The sequence below is a fragment of the Cherax quadricarinatus genome, chromosome 66, assembly GCF_038502225.1.
Source record: "Cherax quadricarinatus isolate ZL_2023a chromosome 66, ASM3850222v1, whole genome shotgun sequence".
Lineage (NCBI taxonomy): Eukaryota > Metazoa > Arthropoda > Malacostraca > Decapoda > Parastacidae > Cherax > Cherax quadricarinatus.
The window spans coordinates 12,608,527-12,623,526 of record NC_091357.1 but is presented as its reverse complement, the minus strand read 5'-3'; positions in this window follow the sequence as shown (position 1 = coordinate 12,623,526).

Sequence of the window (15,000 nt, the reverse complement as noted above, 5' to 3'; positions counted from 1 at the left end):
ACATACTCTCTAAAACTTTCAAATATACATACTCTCTAAAACTTTCAAATATACATACTCTCTAAAACTTTCAAATATACACACTCTCTAAAACTTTCAAATATACATACTCTCTAAAACTTTCAAATATACATACTCTCTAAAACTTTCAAATATACACACTCTCTAAAACTTTCAAATATACATACTCTCTAAAACTTTCAAATATACATACTCTCTAAAACTTTCAAATATACATACTCTCTAAAACTTTCAAATATACATACTCTCTAAAACTTTCAAATATACATACTCTCTAAAACTTTCAAATATACATACTCTCTAAAACTTTCAAATATACATACTCTCTAAAACTTTCAAATATACATACTCTCTAAAACTTTCAAATATACATACTCTCTAAAACTTTCAAATATACATACTCTCTAAAACTTTCAAATATACATACTCTCTAAAACTTTCAAATATACATACTCTCTAAAACTTTCAAATATACATACTCTCTAAAACTTTCAAATATACATACTCTCTAAAACTTTCAAATATACATACTCTCTAAAACTTTCAAATATACATACTCTCTAAAACTTTCAAATATACATACTCTCTAAAACTTTCAAATATACATACTCTCTAAAACTTTCAAATATACATACTCTCTAAAACTTTCAAATATACATACTCTCTAAAACTTTCAAATATACATACTCTCTAAAACTTTCAAATATACATACTCTCTAAAACTTTCAAATATACATACTCTCTAAAACTTTCTCTAAAACTTTCAAATATACATACTCTCTAAAACTTTCAAATATACATACTCTCTAAAACTTTCAAATATACATACTCTCTAAAACTTTCAAATATACATACTCTCTAAAACTTTCAAATACATACAAAACTTTCAAATATACTCTCTAAAACTTTCAAATATACATACTCTCTAAAACTTTCAAATATACATACTCTCTAAAACTTTCAAATATACATACTCTCTACTCTCTAAAACTTTCAAATATACATACTCTCTAAAACTTTCAAATATACATACTCTCTAAAACTTTCAAATATACATACTCTCTAAAACTTTCAAATATACATACTCTCTAAAACTTTCAAATATACATACTCTCTAAAACTTTCAAATATACATACTCTCTAAAACTTTCAAATATACATACTCTCTAAAACTTTCAAATATACATACTCTCTAAAACTTTCAAATATACATACTCTCTAAAACTTTCAAATATACATACTCTCTAAAACTTTCAAATATACATACTCTCTAAAACTTTCAAATATACATACTCTCTAAAACTTTCAAATATACATACTCTCTAAAACTTTCAAATATACATACTCTCTAAAACTTTCAAATATACATACTCTCTAAAACTTTCAAATATACATACTCTCTAAAACTTTCAAATATACATACTCTCTAAAACTTTCAAATATACATACTCTCTAAAACTTTCAAATATACATACTCTCTAAAACTTTCAAATATACATACTCTCTAAAACTTTCAAATATACATACTCTCTAAAACTTTCAAATATACATACTCTCTAAAACTTTCAAATATACATACTCTCTAAAACTTTCAAATATACATACTCTCTAAAACTTTCAAATATACATACTCTCTAAAACTTTCAAATATACATACTCTCTAAAACTTTCAAATATACATACTCTCTAAAACTTTCAAATATACATACTCTCTAAAACTTTCAAATATACATACTCTCTAAAACTTTCAAATATACATACTCTCTAAAACTCTCAAATATACATACTCTCTAAAACTTTCAAATATACATACTCTCTAAAACTTTCAAATATACATACTCTCTAAAACTCTCAAATATACATACTCTCTAAAACTTTCAAATATACATACTCTCTAAAACTTTCAAATATACATACTCTCTAAAACTCTCAAATATACACACTCTCTAAAACTTTCAAATATACATACTCTCTAAAACTTTCAAATATACATACTCTCTAAAACTTTCAAATATACACACTCTCTAAAACTTTCAAATATACATACTCTCTAAAACTTTCAAATATACATACTCTCTAAAACTCTCAAATATACACACTCTCTAAAACTTTCAAATATACATACTCTCTAAAACTTTCAAATATACATACTCTCTAAAACTTTCAAATATACATACTCTCTAAAACTTTCAAATATACATACTCTCTAAAACTTTCAAATATACATACTCTCTAAAACTTTCAAATATACATACTCTCTAAAACTTTCAAATATACATACTCTCTAAAACTTTCAAATATACATACTCTCTAAAACTTTCAAATATACATACTCTCTAAAACTTTCAAATATACATACTCTCTAAAACTTTCAAATATACATACTCTCTAAAACTTTCAAATATACATACTCTCTAAAACTTTCAAATATACATACTCTCTAAAACTTTCAAATATACATACTCTCTAAAACTTTCAAATATACATACTCTCTAAAACTTTCAAATATACATACTCTCTAAAACTTTCAAATATACATACTCTCTAAAACTTTCAAATATACATACTCTCTAAAACTTTCAAATATACATACTCTCTAAAACTTTCAAATATACATACTCTCTAAAACTTTCAAATATACATACTCTCTAAAACTTTCAAATATACATACTCTCTAAAACTTTCAAATATACATACTCTCTAAAACTTTCAAATATACATACTCTCTAAAACTTTCAAATATACATACTCTCTAAAACTTTCAAATATACATACTCTCTAAAACTTTCAAATATACATACTCTCTAAAACTTTCAAATATACATACTCTCTAAAACTTTCAAATATACATACTCTCTAAAACTTTCAAATATACACACTCTCTAAAACTTTCAAATATACATACTCTCTAAAACTTTCAAATATACATACTCTCTAAAACTTTCAAATATACATACTCTCTAAAACTTTCAAATATACATACTCTCTAAAACTTTCAAATATACATACTCTCTAAAACTTTCAAATATACATACTCTCTAAAACTTTCAAATATACATACTCTCTAAAACTTTCAAATATACATACTCTCTAAAACTTTCAAATATACATACTCTCTAAAACTTTCAAATATACATACTCTCTAAAACTTTCAAATATACATACTCTCTAAAACTTTCAAATATACATACTCTCTAAAACTTTCAAATATACATACTCTCTAAAACTTTCAAATATACATACTCTCTAAAACTTTCAAATATACATACTCTCTAAAACTTTCAAATATACATACTCTCTAAAACTTTCAAATATACATACTCTCTAAAACTTTCAAATATACATACTCTCTAAAACTTTCAAATATACATACTCTCTAAAACTTTCAAATATACATACTCTCTAAAACTTTCAAATATACATACTCTCTAAAACTTTCAAATATACATACTCTCTAAAACTTTCAAATATACATACTCTATTATAATCTGTAAGTGGACTGAATGTAAGACATTATCTTTAGTAAATCTTAGTGTTGATACAGAAGATTTGACTCACTTAGTTAGGGTTCTGCATGCTAGTTAGGGTTCTGCATGGTAGTTAGGGTTCTTCATGGTAGTTAGGGTTCTGCATGGTAGTTAGGGTTCTGCATGGTAGTTAGGGTTCTGCATGGTAGTTAGGGTTCTGCATGGTAGTTAGGGTTCTGCATGGTAGTTAGGGTTCTGCATGGTAGTTAGGGTTCTGCATGGTAGTTAGGGTTCTGCATGGTAGTTAGGGTTCTGCATGGTAGTTAGGGTTCTTCATGGTAGTTAGGGTTCTGCATGGTAGTTAGGGTTCTGCATGGTAGTTAGGGTTCTGCATGGTAGTTAGGGTTCTGCATGGTAGTTAGGGTTCTGCATGGTAGTTAGGGTTCTGCATGGTAGTTAGGGTTCTGCATGGTAGTTAGGGTTCTGCATGTTAGTTAGGGTTCTGCATGTTAGTTAGTGTTCTGCATGGTAGTTAGGGTTCTGCATGGTAGTTAGTGTTCTGCATGGTAGTTAGGGTTCTGCATGTTAGTTAGGGTTCTGCATGTTAGTTAGGGTTCTGCATGTTAGTTAGGGTTCTGCATGGTAGTTAGTGTTCTGCATGGTAGTTAGGGTTCTGCATGGTAGTTAGGGTTCTGCATGGTAGTTAGGGTTCTGCATGACATTCATCTATGTTCAAATACTTTGATTTAGAAGTCTCTTATAGAACTTCCAATGTATCTACACATTGGTCCGGGTTGTTATTACAGAAATGAACTGATAAACGATGTTAGAAGAGAGAGGTGGCATACATGGATTAATATGTATAAAATATTGTACCAGAAATTAAAATATTGTACCAGAAATTAAAATATTGTACCAGAAATTAAAATATTGTACCAGAAATTAAAATATTGTACCAGAAATTAAAATATTGTACCAGAAATTAAAATATTGTACCAGAAATTAAAATATTGTACCAGAAATTAAAATATTGTACCAGAAATTAAAATATTGTACCAGAAATTAAAATATTGTACCAGAAATTAAAATATTGTACCAGAAATTAAAATATTGTACCAGAAATTAAAATATTGTACCAGAAATTAAAATATTGTACCAGAAATTAAAATATTGTACCAGAAATTAAAATATTGTACCAGAAATTAAAATATTGTACCAGAAATTAAAATATTGTACCAGAAATTAAAATATTGTACCAGAAATTAAAATATTGTACCAGAAATTATACTTGTGTATAACTAATATATAATAGTTTTAAACGGTGTTTATTATAGCTTGAATGCACATATAATAGGAACATTTATAGGCACGTTGAAAATGGTATGATTAAGACACATGTGCAACAGTTGGGTGTCTTTATTGTTGAAACGTTTCGCCTTCACATTAGGTTTCTTCAGTCAAATACAGAGGCAGTGTTTGTAGTAGTGAAATGTAGATGATGTAATCAGTCCAGGAGCTGTGACTCGACCCCTGCAACCACAAATAGGTGAGTACACAGAGGCAGGATAACACCAAAGTTGACACACACAGAAAGAGGCAGGATAGCATCAAGGATGACATACATACGGAGGCAGGATAGCACCAAGGCTGGCACACACAGACAGAGGCAGGATAGCATCAAGGATGACATACATACGGAGGCAGGATAGCACCAAGGCTGGCACACACAGACAGAGGCAGGATAGCATCAGGGTTAACACACATACGGAAGCAGGATAGCACCAAGGATTACACACACACGCACGCACAGAGGCATGATAGCACCAAGGTTGACACACACACAGAGGCAGGCTAGCACCAAGGTTGACACACACAGAGGCAGGCTAGCACCAAGGTTGACACACACACACAGAGGCAGGCTAGCACCAAGGTTGACACACACACACACGCACAGAGGCATGATAACACCAAGGTTGACACACACACAGAGGCAGGCTAGCACCAAGGTTGACACACACACACACGCACAGACGCATGACAGCACCAAGGTTGACACACACACAAGCATGATAGCACCAAGGTTGACACACACACAGAGGCATGATAGCACCAAGGTTGACACACACACAGAGGCAGGCTAGCACCAAGGTTGACACACACACAGAGGCAGGCTAGCACCAAGGTTGACACACACACAGAGGCATGATAGCACCAACGATGACACACACACCCACGCACAGAGACATGATAGCACCAAGGTTGACACACACACAGAGGCATGATAGCACCAAGGTTGACACACACACACAGAGGCAGGCTAGCACCAACGATGACACACACACACACACGTACAGAGGCATGATAGCACCAAGGTTGACACACACACAGAGGCAGGCTAGCACCAAGGTTGACACACACACAGAGGCATGATAGCACCAAGGTTGACACACACACACAGAGGTATGATAGCACCAAGGTTGACACACACACACAGAGGCAGGCTAGCACCAACGATTACACACACACACACACACACACACGCACAGAGGCATGATAGCACCAAGGATGACACACACAGACAGAGGCAGGATAGCACCAAGGTTAACACACACAGAGGCAGGCTAGCACCAACGATGACACACACACACACACACACACACACGCACAGAGGCATGATAGCACCAAGGTTGACACACACACAGAGGCAGGCTAGCACCAACGATGACACACACACACGCACGCACAGACGCATGATAGCACCAAGGTTGACACACACACAGAGGCATGACAGCACCAAGGTTGACACACACACAGAGGCAGGCTAGCACCAAGGTTGGCACACACACAGAGGCAGGCTAGCACCAAGGATGACACACACACAAACGCACAGAGGCATGATAGCACCAAGGATGACACACACAGACAGAGGCAGGATAGCACCAACGATGACACACACACACACACACAGGAGATTTAAGGAAGTTTTTACAGTAGAGACAGGAAGGGCTGTGGGAAGACAGCACAGAAGGGAACATCAAGAGGGAATATACCAACAAGTGTTGGATGACATACGAACAACCGAGGAGGAGGTGAAGAAGCTGCTAAGTGACCTTGACACCTCAAAGGCGATGGGACCGGACATCTCCCCATGGGTCCTTAGAGAAGGAGCAGAGATGCTGTGCGTGCCTCTAACCACAATCTTCAACACATCCCTTGAAACTGGGCAACTACCTGAGAAATGGAAGACAGCAAATGTAGTCCCCATATTTAAGAAAGGAAACAGAAACGAGGCGCTAAACTACAGACCTGTGTCTGTGACATGTATTGTGTGCAAAGTCATGGAGAAGATTATCAGGAGAGTGGTCGAACACCTGGAACGGAACAAGATTATAAATGAAAACCAGCATGGGTTCATGGAAGGCAAATCTTGTATCACATACCTCCTGGAGTTTTATGACAAGGTAACATAAGTAAGACACGAGAGAGAGGGGTGGGTTGATTGCGTTTTCCTAGACTGCAGGAAGGCCTTTGACACAGTTCCCCACAAGAGATTAGTGCAGAAGCTGGAGGATCAGGCGCATGTAACAGAAAGGGCACTGCAATGGATCAGGGAATATCTGACAGGGAGGCAGCAACGAGTCATGGTACGTGACGAGGTATCACAGTGGGCACCTGTGACGAGCGGGGTCCCACAGGGGTCAGTTCTAGGACCAGTGCTATTTTTGATATATGCGAACGACATGATGGAAGGAATAGACTCTGAAGTGTCCCTATTCGCAGATGATGTGAAGTTGATGAGAAGAATTAAATCGGATGAGGATGAGGCAGGACTGCAAAGAGACCTGGACAGGCTGGACATGTGGTCCAGAAACTGGCTTCTCGAATTCAATCCTGCCAAATGCAAAATCATGAAGATTGGGGAGGGGCAAAGAAGACCGCAGACAGAGTATAGGCTAGGTGGACAAAGACTACAGACCTCACTCAGGGAGAAAGACCTCGGGGTGACCATAACACCAAGCACGTCACCGGAGGCACACATCAACCAAATAACTGCTGCAGCATACGGGCGCCTGGCAAACCTGAGAATAGCGTTCCGATACCTTAATAAGGAATCGTTCAAGACACTGTACACTGTGTATGTTAGGCCCATACTGGAGTATGCAGCACCAGTCTGGAACCCACACCTGGTCAAGCACGTCAAGAAGTTAGAGAAAGTACAAAGGTTTGCAACAAGGCTAGTCCCAGAGCTCAGGGGAATGTCGTACGAGGAAAGGTTGAGGGAAATTGGACTGACGACACTGGAGGACAGGAGAGTCAGGGGAAACATGATAACGACATACAAGATACTGCGGGGAATAGACAAGGTGGACAGAGATAGGATGTTCCAGAGAGGGGACACAGGAAAAAGGGGTCACAACTGGAAGCTGAAGACTCAGACGAGTCACAGGGACGTTAGGAAGTATTTCTTCAGTCATAGAGTCGTCAGGAAGTGGAATAGCCTAGCAAGTGAAGTAGTGGAGGCAGGAACCATACATAGTTTTAAGAAGAGTTATGATAAAGCTCAGGAAGCAGAGACAGAGAGGACCTAGTAGCAATCAGTGAAGAGGCGGGGCCAGGAGCTGAGTCTCGACCCCTGCAACCACAATTAGGTGAATACAATTACGTGAGTACAATTAGGTGAGTACACACACACACACACACACACACACACACACACACACACACACACACACACATACAGAGGCAGGAAAGCACCAAGGTTGACACACACAGAGACAGGATAGCACCAAGGATGACACACACAGAGGCAGGATAACACCAATGATGACACACACACACAGAGGCAGGATAGCATCAAGGCTGACACACACACAGAGGCAGGATAGCACCAAGGATGACACACACAGAGGCAGGATAACACCAATGATGACACACACACACAGAGGCAGGATAGCATCAAGGCTGACACACACACAGAGGCAGGATAGCACCAAGGATGACACACACAGAGGCAGGATAACACCAATGACGACACACACACAGAGACATGATAGCACCAAGGATGACACACACACAGAGGCAGGATAGCACCAAGGATGACACACACAGAGGCAGGGTAACACCAATGACGACACACACACACAGACAGGATAGCACCAAGGATGACACACACACATGGAGGCAGGATAACACCAATGATGACACACGCACAGAGACAGGATAGCATCAAGGATGACACACACACGGAGGCAGGATAACACCAATGATGACACACACACACACACAGACAGGATAGCACCAAGGATGACACACACATGGAGGCAGGATAATACCAATGATGACACACACAGAGGCAGGATAGCATCAAGGTTGACACACACACAGAGGCAGGATAGCACCAAGGATGACACACACACAGAGGCAGGATAACACCAATGACGACACACACACACAGACAGGATAGCACCAAGGATGACACACACACAGAGGCAGGATAACACCAATGATGACACACACACACAGACAGGATAGCACCAAGGATGACACACGCACAGAGGTAGGATAACACCAATGATGACACACACACAGAGACAGGATAGCACCAAGGATGACACACATGGAGGCAGGATAACACCAATGATGACACACACACAGAGACAGGATAGCATCAAGGTTGACACACACACACACACGGAGACAGGATATCAGCTTCTCCCTCCACAAGAAACATTCTTGCTCGCTGGTTTTAGTAAGGTGATGCATCGGTCTTATCTGAGGGAGATAAGCCCGTCTTGAAGTTTATAATATTCCCTTCCTCCTCAGAGCCCAATCCTTCCTATCCTTTATATCTTCTTCCTATCCTCTCTTCCTTCATTTCCATCCATCATCTTCATTACTCTCCATCCATCACACCTTCCTGTGGATTTTCTGTATCTTTATCTTATAACTGTTCCCCCGTGTACCAATTTCCAGCCTCTCGAGCAGTCTATGTCCACGCAATTACACTCAGTGGCCACTATGTTGGGTACATCTTTCTAGTTCTGGATAATGCCTCCCCCCACTTGGTCCCCTGTACAGTCCGAATTCTTCGTGGCATGGATTCAACAAGGTGCTGGAAACAGATCCTGGTCCAGGTTGTTATTACAGCATCACGCAGTTGCTGCAGATTTGTCGGCTGCACATTCATGCTGTGACTCTCCCGTTCCACCACATCCCAGAGATTTACGCTAAATTCTGACCCTACCATCTGTACGTAGCAGCAGACATTGCTGTTCGTCAAACCAGGCGATATTTTGCTTTCAATCTTCAACTGTCCAGCTATGGTGAGTCTGTGGTCACTGTAACTTCAGTTTCCTGTTCTCAGCTGACAGTAGTGGAACCCGGTGTTGTCTTCTGCTGTTGTACTCACCCACTTCAACGTTCGATGCGTTCAGAGATGCTCTTTTGTATACCACTTTTGCAAAGCGAAGGTCTTTCAGTTACTGTCGCCTTCCTGTCAGGTGGAACCAGTCTGACCATTCTCCTCTGACCTCTCTCAGAACTACCGCTCACTGGATGTTTTGTGTTTTTCACACCATTCACTGTAAACTCTTGGGATTGTTGTGTGTTTAAATCCCAGGAGATCAGCAGTTTCTGAGATGCTCAAAACTACCCCGTCTGCCACCAAAAATCATTCCACGGTCAAAGTTACTTAGATCACATTTCTTCCTTATACTGATGTTTGGTGTAAATAACACCTGAATCTACTGATGTTTGGTGTAAATAACACCTGAATCTACTGATGTTTGGTGTAAATAACCCCTGAATCTACTGATATTTGGTGTAAATAACACCTGAGCCTCTTGGCAATGTCTGCATGCTTTTAGACATTACGGTGCTGACACTTCATTTGCTGATTAAATATTTGGATTAACAAGCAGGTGTACAGGTGTACCTGAATGTACAGGTGTACCTGAATGTACAGGTGTACCTGAAAATTTGATTTGTTATTATCACGTCTCCCTCGTCTATCTATCTTCTGTATCTATCTATCTATCTATCCTCTTTCTAGATGGTTCATTTACTTCTGCGACCAAATTTGCTAAGAACCACAGCATTTCTTCTAACTTCTTGATATGATTTATCAGTTATGGGTTCTACGATGGTGCTACGTACTCTAAGATAGGCCTGAAATATGTTGTTTATGAACGATTCTTTATTGAGAATCTTGACAGAATAACCTTTGCAGAGAATGTGTAATCGTTACAAAGGTTATTCTTATAATGTGCGCCTATGGTGATATGTTCAGAACTGTGTTAACCCCGAGGCCTTTCATGAGTGAGATTTACAAACTCTGTTTTCCAGATTCAGTGGTATTGTGGGGACATGTTATCTCAGAGCATTCACACTTGAAAATATCTAAAATATGATTTACGGAATCTTATAGCAGTCAAGGCATCTCTTATCGGTCAGCGCAAACAGCATCTCTTATCAGTCAGCGCATATAGCATCTCTTATCACTCAGAGCATACAGCATCTATTAATCACTCGGAGCATACAACATCTCGTTTCAGAGTAAATAGTGTCTTTTATCAGCCAGAGCATACAGGAAACAGCGAAGAGATATACCAGTCAAGATATCGGTGATGTGACTGGTTGATCCAGTCATCCACTCAACAGTTCACTGAACAGTTAATGACGAGCTGTGATTACATTCATATATGTGTTGATTTTTAGTATTCGACTTGGATGTTTGGAGAGAGAGTGGTTAATTTACCTCGAGGACATCTGTACGTGATGGCTGTGTGTACGTGATGGCTGTGTGTACGTGATGGATGTGTGTACGTTATGGATGTGTGTACGTGATGGATGTGTGTACGTTATGGATGTGTGTACGTGATGGATGTGTATACATGATGGTTGTGTATACTTAATACATATTCATTATGCATTATGCAATGCATGATGAATGGGAGACAAGCTGGGATAATCCACGCAAGTGAAGAGAGGCCGCTCCAATTCCCTGGATCAAGAGCCCTTCACCGGCGTCAAGGCACATACGTTCCTTCAAGGACCAAATTCCCCCTTAATAAATTATCTATATGTTAATATATATATATATATATATATATATATATATATATATATATATATATATATATATATATATATATATATATATATATATATATATATATATATATATATATATATATATATATATATATATATATATATATATACGACTTGAAATTTATTATTACTTAAGATAATGACTAAGTTCTCAAAAAACGATAAAAATTAAGGTTCACATGGCGAAAAAACGTTATTAAGTTCACAAACAAATAAAGCAATAACAGAATTTTTACAAATAAACAAAGCAATAAAACTTGTCAAAGAGGTATTTACAAATGTCAGTGTTAATTGTATCGTAAAGTCAAGCGGATGATTGCTTTTGGTATATATGTAAATATATATACATACTGTATATACCAGGTGCACGCACACACACATACGCACAGCGAAGAGGTGGGGCCAGAAGCTGTGAGTCGACCACTGTAACCACAAACAGGTAAGTACAAATAGGTGAGTACACACGTACGAGCGCACGAAACACGAATGAATTACTCCACCGTGGGTACTGGACAACAAGGAAGAATAAGTCACAATACCGTGGGTGAAACAATTCGAGAATAAACAAGACTCTAGAGACTTGAAAAGACTCTGTACCAGGAAAAGTTTACTCAGTAACCCGTGTCTTGTCTTCACTATTGTTTGCAGTACACCATCTGAATTCACAAAATTTGGAACAATACACAAAGCGTCGTAATGCAGAGTTTACCCAAGGGAGAAGACAGATGCGTATATAACACGAGAAAAGAGAGAACCTGGGAAAGGAATAGTACATAAGAATAATTTCAGAGCGAATCTAGTATTCAGTTTGTTAAAAAATGAATTTAAAGGTGATCTGTCTCTCTTAGACAAGTGAAAGCAAGTAGCATCTATCTACGACCCAAGATAACTAGCGTCACTCCACCTGACAACTTGTGAAGTCACCAGGAGAGGAAACACCCTCCAACAAACCACGTATCGTAAAGAATAATAAAAGGTTATATTTCCTTCTGAGAAAATACCGACGATTATTGCCTTTATATAAGCATGAATATGCTGCAGTATGATGTTATGCCACACAGATTGTCACTTGTGGTTACGTTAGGTTAAGTACGATTCCTCAGGAAACAGGAAAAGTGTTTCCTGATGCGGGTGTTAATCATGTGATGACCTTCAGTTATCTGACCGAGGCCTTCCGCTGGCTTACCTCTCCACCCTTTTAATGATAACAGTATCTGAAGTTTCAGAAGATATTATCAATGATACTGTCAAGAGATGGTAGAGCATCTTTCTTCCTAAGATGCTGCAGTTGATCTTATGATTCACCGCCATGTATTAGCTTCAAAGATTTTACCTGCAAATTGGAAAGCTAGACGATGTTTCTCCACACCCGGAGCACAAGGCTTGTTTCAAAGTTATTTCATCAAATCCTGCCACGTGCAGTGAACAACGAAACAGATTTGAAATGCTTAACAATATATATATATATATATATATATATATATATATATATATATATATATATATATATATATATATATATATATATATATATATATATATATATATATGTCGTGCCGAATAGGCAGAACTTGTGATCTTGGCTTAAATAGCAACGCTCATCTTGCCATATAGGACAAGTGAAAATTTGTGTATGCAATAATTTCGCCAAAATCATTCTGAACCTAACGAAAAAAATATATTTCATTGTGTTTGTTTAGTATTAAATTATTGTAAACAAAACTAAAATATATTTAGTTGGGTTAGGCTAAAATAAATTGCGCTTGTTATAGTAAGGTTAGGTAAGTTTTCTAAGATTCTTTTGGTGCAAAATTAAAAATTTTTACATTAACATTAATGAAAAAATATATCTTTAAACGTATAAAAGAAAATTTCAGAAAGCTCTTAATTTTAAATGAGTTCTTGCTAATTGACCAGTTTTACATATTCGGCACTATATATATATATATATATATATATATATATATATATATATATATATATATATATATATATATATATATATATATATATATATATATATATATATATATATATATATATATATATATATATATATATATAATATATATATATACAGATAGATAGATATACACCTCTATGTGTGTTTATCCTTTGTCGGTGTCATACGAATCAATACAACGTGTGTAATGAAAAAATAATGTCATATATTTTATGTATCCAGCTAATGCTGACTATATACAAACTAAGTTCGTTTTATATACAGAGATCGTAATATAATTATATACAAATAATCATTAATCGCAGGCTTTATTTCACTCTCATAATTCCCATTCATTAGTTTTCTGGAGTCAGTCATCCTATTAGCGTCAGATAGTCGCGTTTCCACTTGTATAGAAAACATAATTAAGTATTGGGGGTTGTCTTAGTGTGGAGTAGTGAGAGTAAAAAGAAAACGTTGGGAATCACGATCCATTAGGGAAACAGGAAAGAGGATGAGGAAGGGGCAAAGAATGAGGTAACAGGAAGGGCGAGAGAAGTGAAAAGAAGAGGAAGGGAACCTTTAAAGTTTATATAGAGTGATGGGACTAAAAGATCAGTCGAGACTGTGCAATAAAATATACTACACACACATGTATGTACACTAACAACAACACACACACCTGGATATACCTGTTCTGGATAGACCTGCCCTGGATAAAACTGTTCTAGACAGACCTGCCCAGGATACACCTGCTCTGGATAGACCTATCATGTATAGGCCTGTACCGCTTTTTAACACTGGAACAATGGTCCCTGAGGTCATCGTCTCAAGATTTCTCTCTCTTTCTGGCGTAACACCGAATAACCAGAAGACAACTATTATACCACAAGACGGGCAGCTACCTCTCTAAGTGTACCACTATCAAGTATACCACTACATCAATGATCATTCCTGTGCATTTAGAACATTTCTCTCAAAGCTAATAGTGAAAAAAGCACACACGTTGTGAACCAAACATTCAGAGTTTACAGGATGTCGCTTGTATCTAAATACATGATTGTTTAAGGATACTTAAAACACGTGATAGACTTTCCTTAGGATATTCAAAACACGTGATAGATTTTTTTGAGATATTTAAAATCTGTGATAGATTTTTAGAATACTTAAAACAAGTGATAGATTTTTTAGGATACTTAAAAGACGTGAAAGATTTATTTAGGATACTTAAAACTAGTGATAGACATTTTTTAGCATACTTAAAACCAGTGATAAACATTTTTTAGGATACTTAAAACCAGTGATAAACATTTTTTAGGATACTTAAAACCAGTGATAAACATTTTTTAGGATACTTAAAACCAGTGATAAACATTTTTTAGGATACTTAAAACCAATGATAGATTTATTTGTGAATTAGTAGATCCAAATACACCAGCAGAGAGTTTTTTTTTTTTT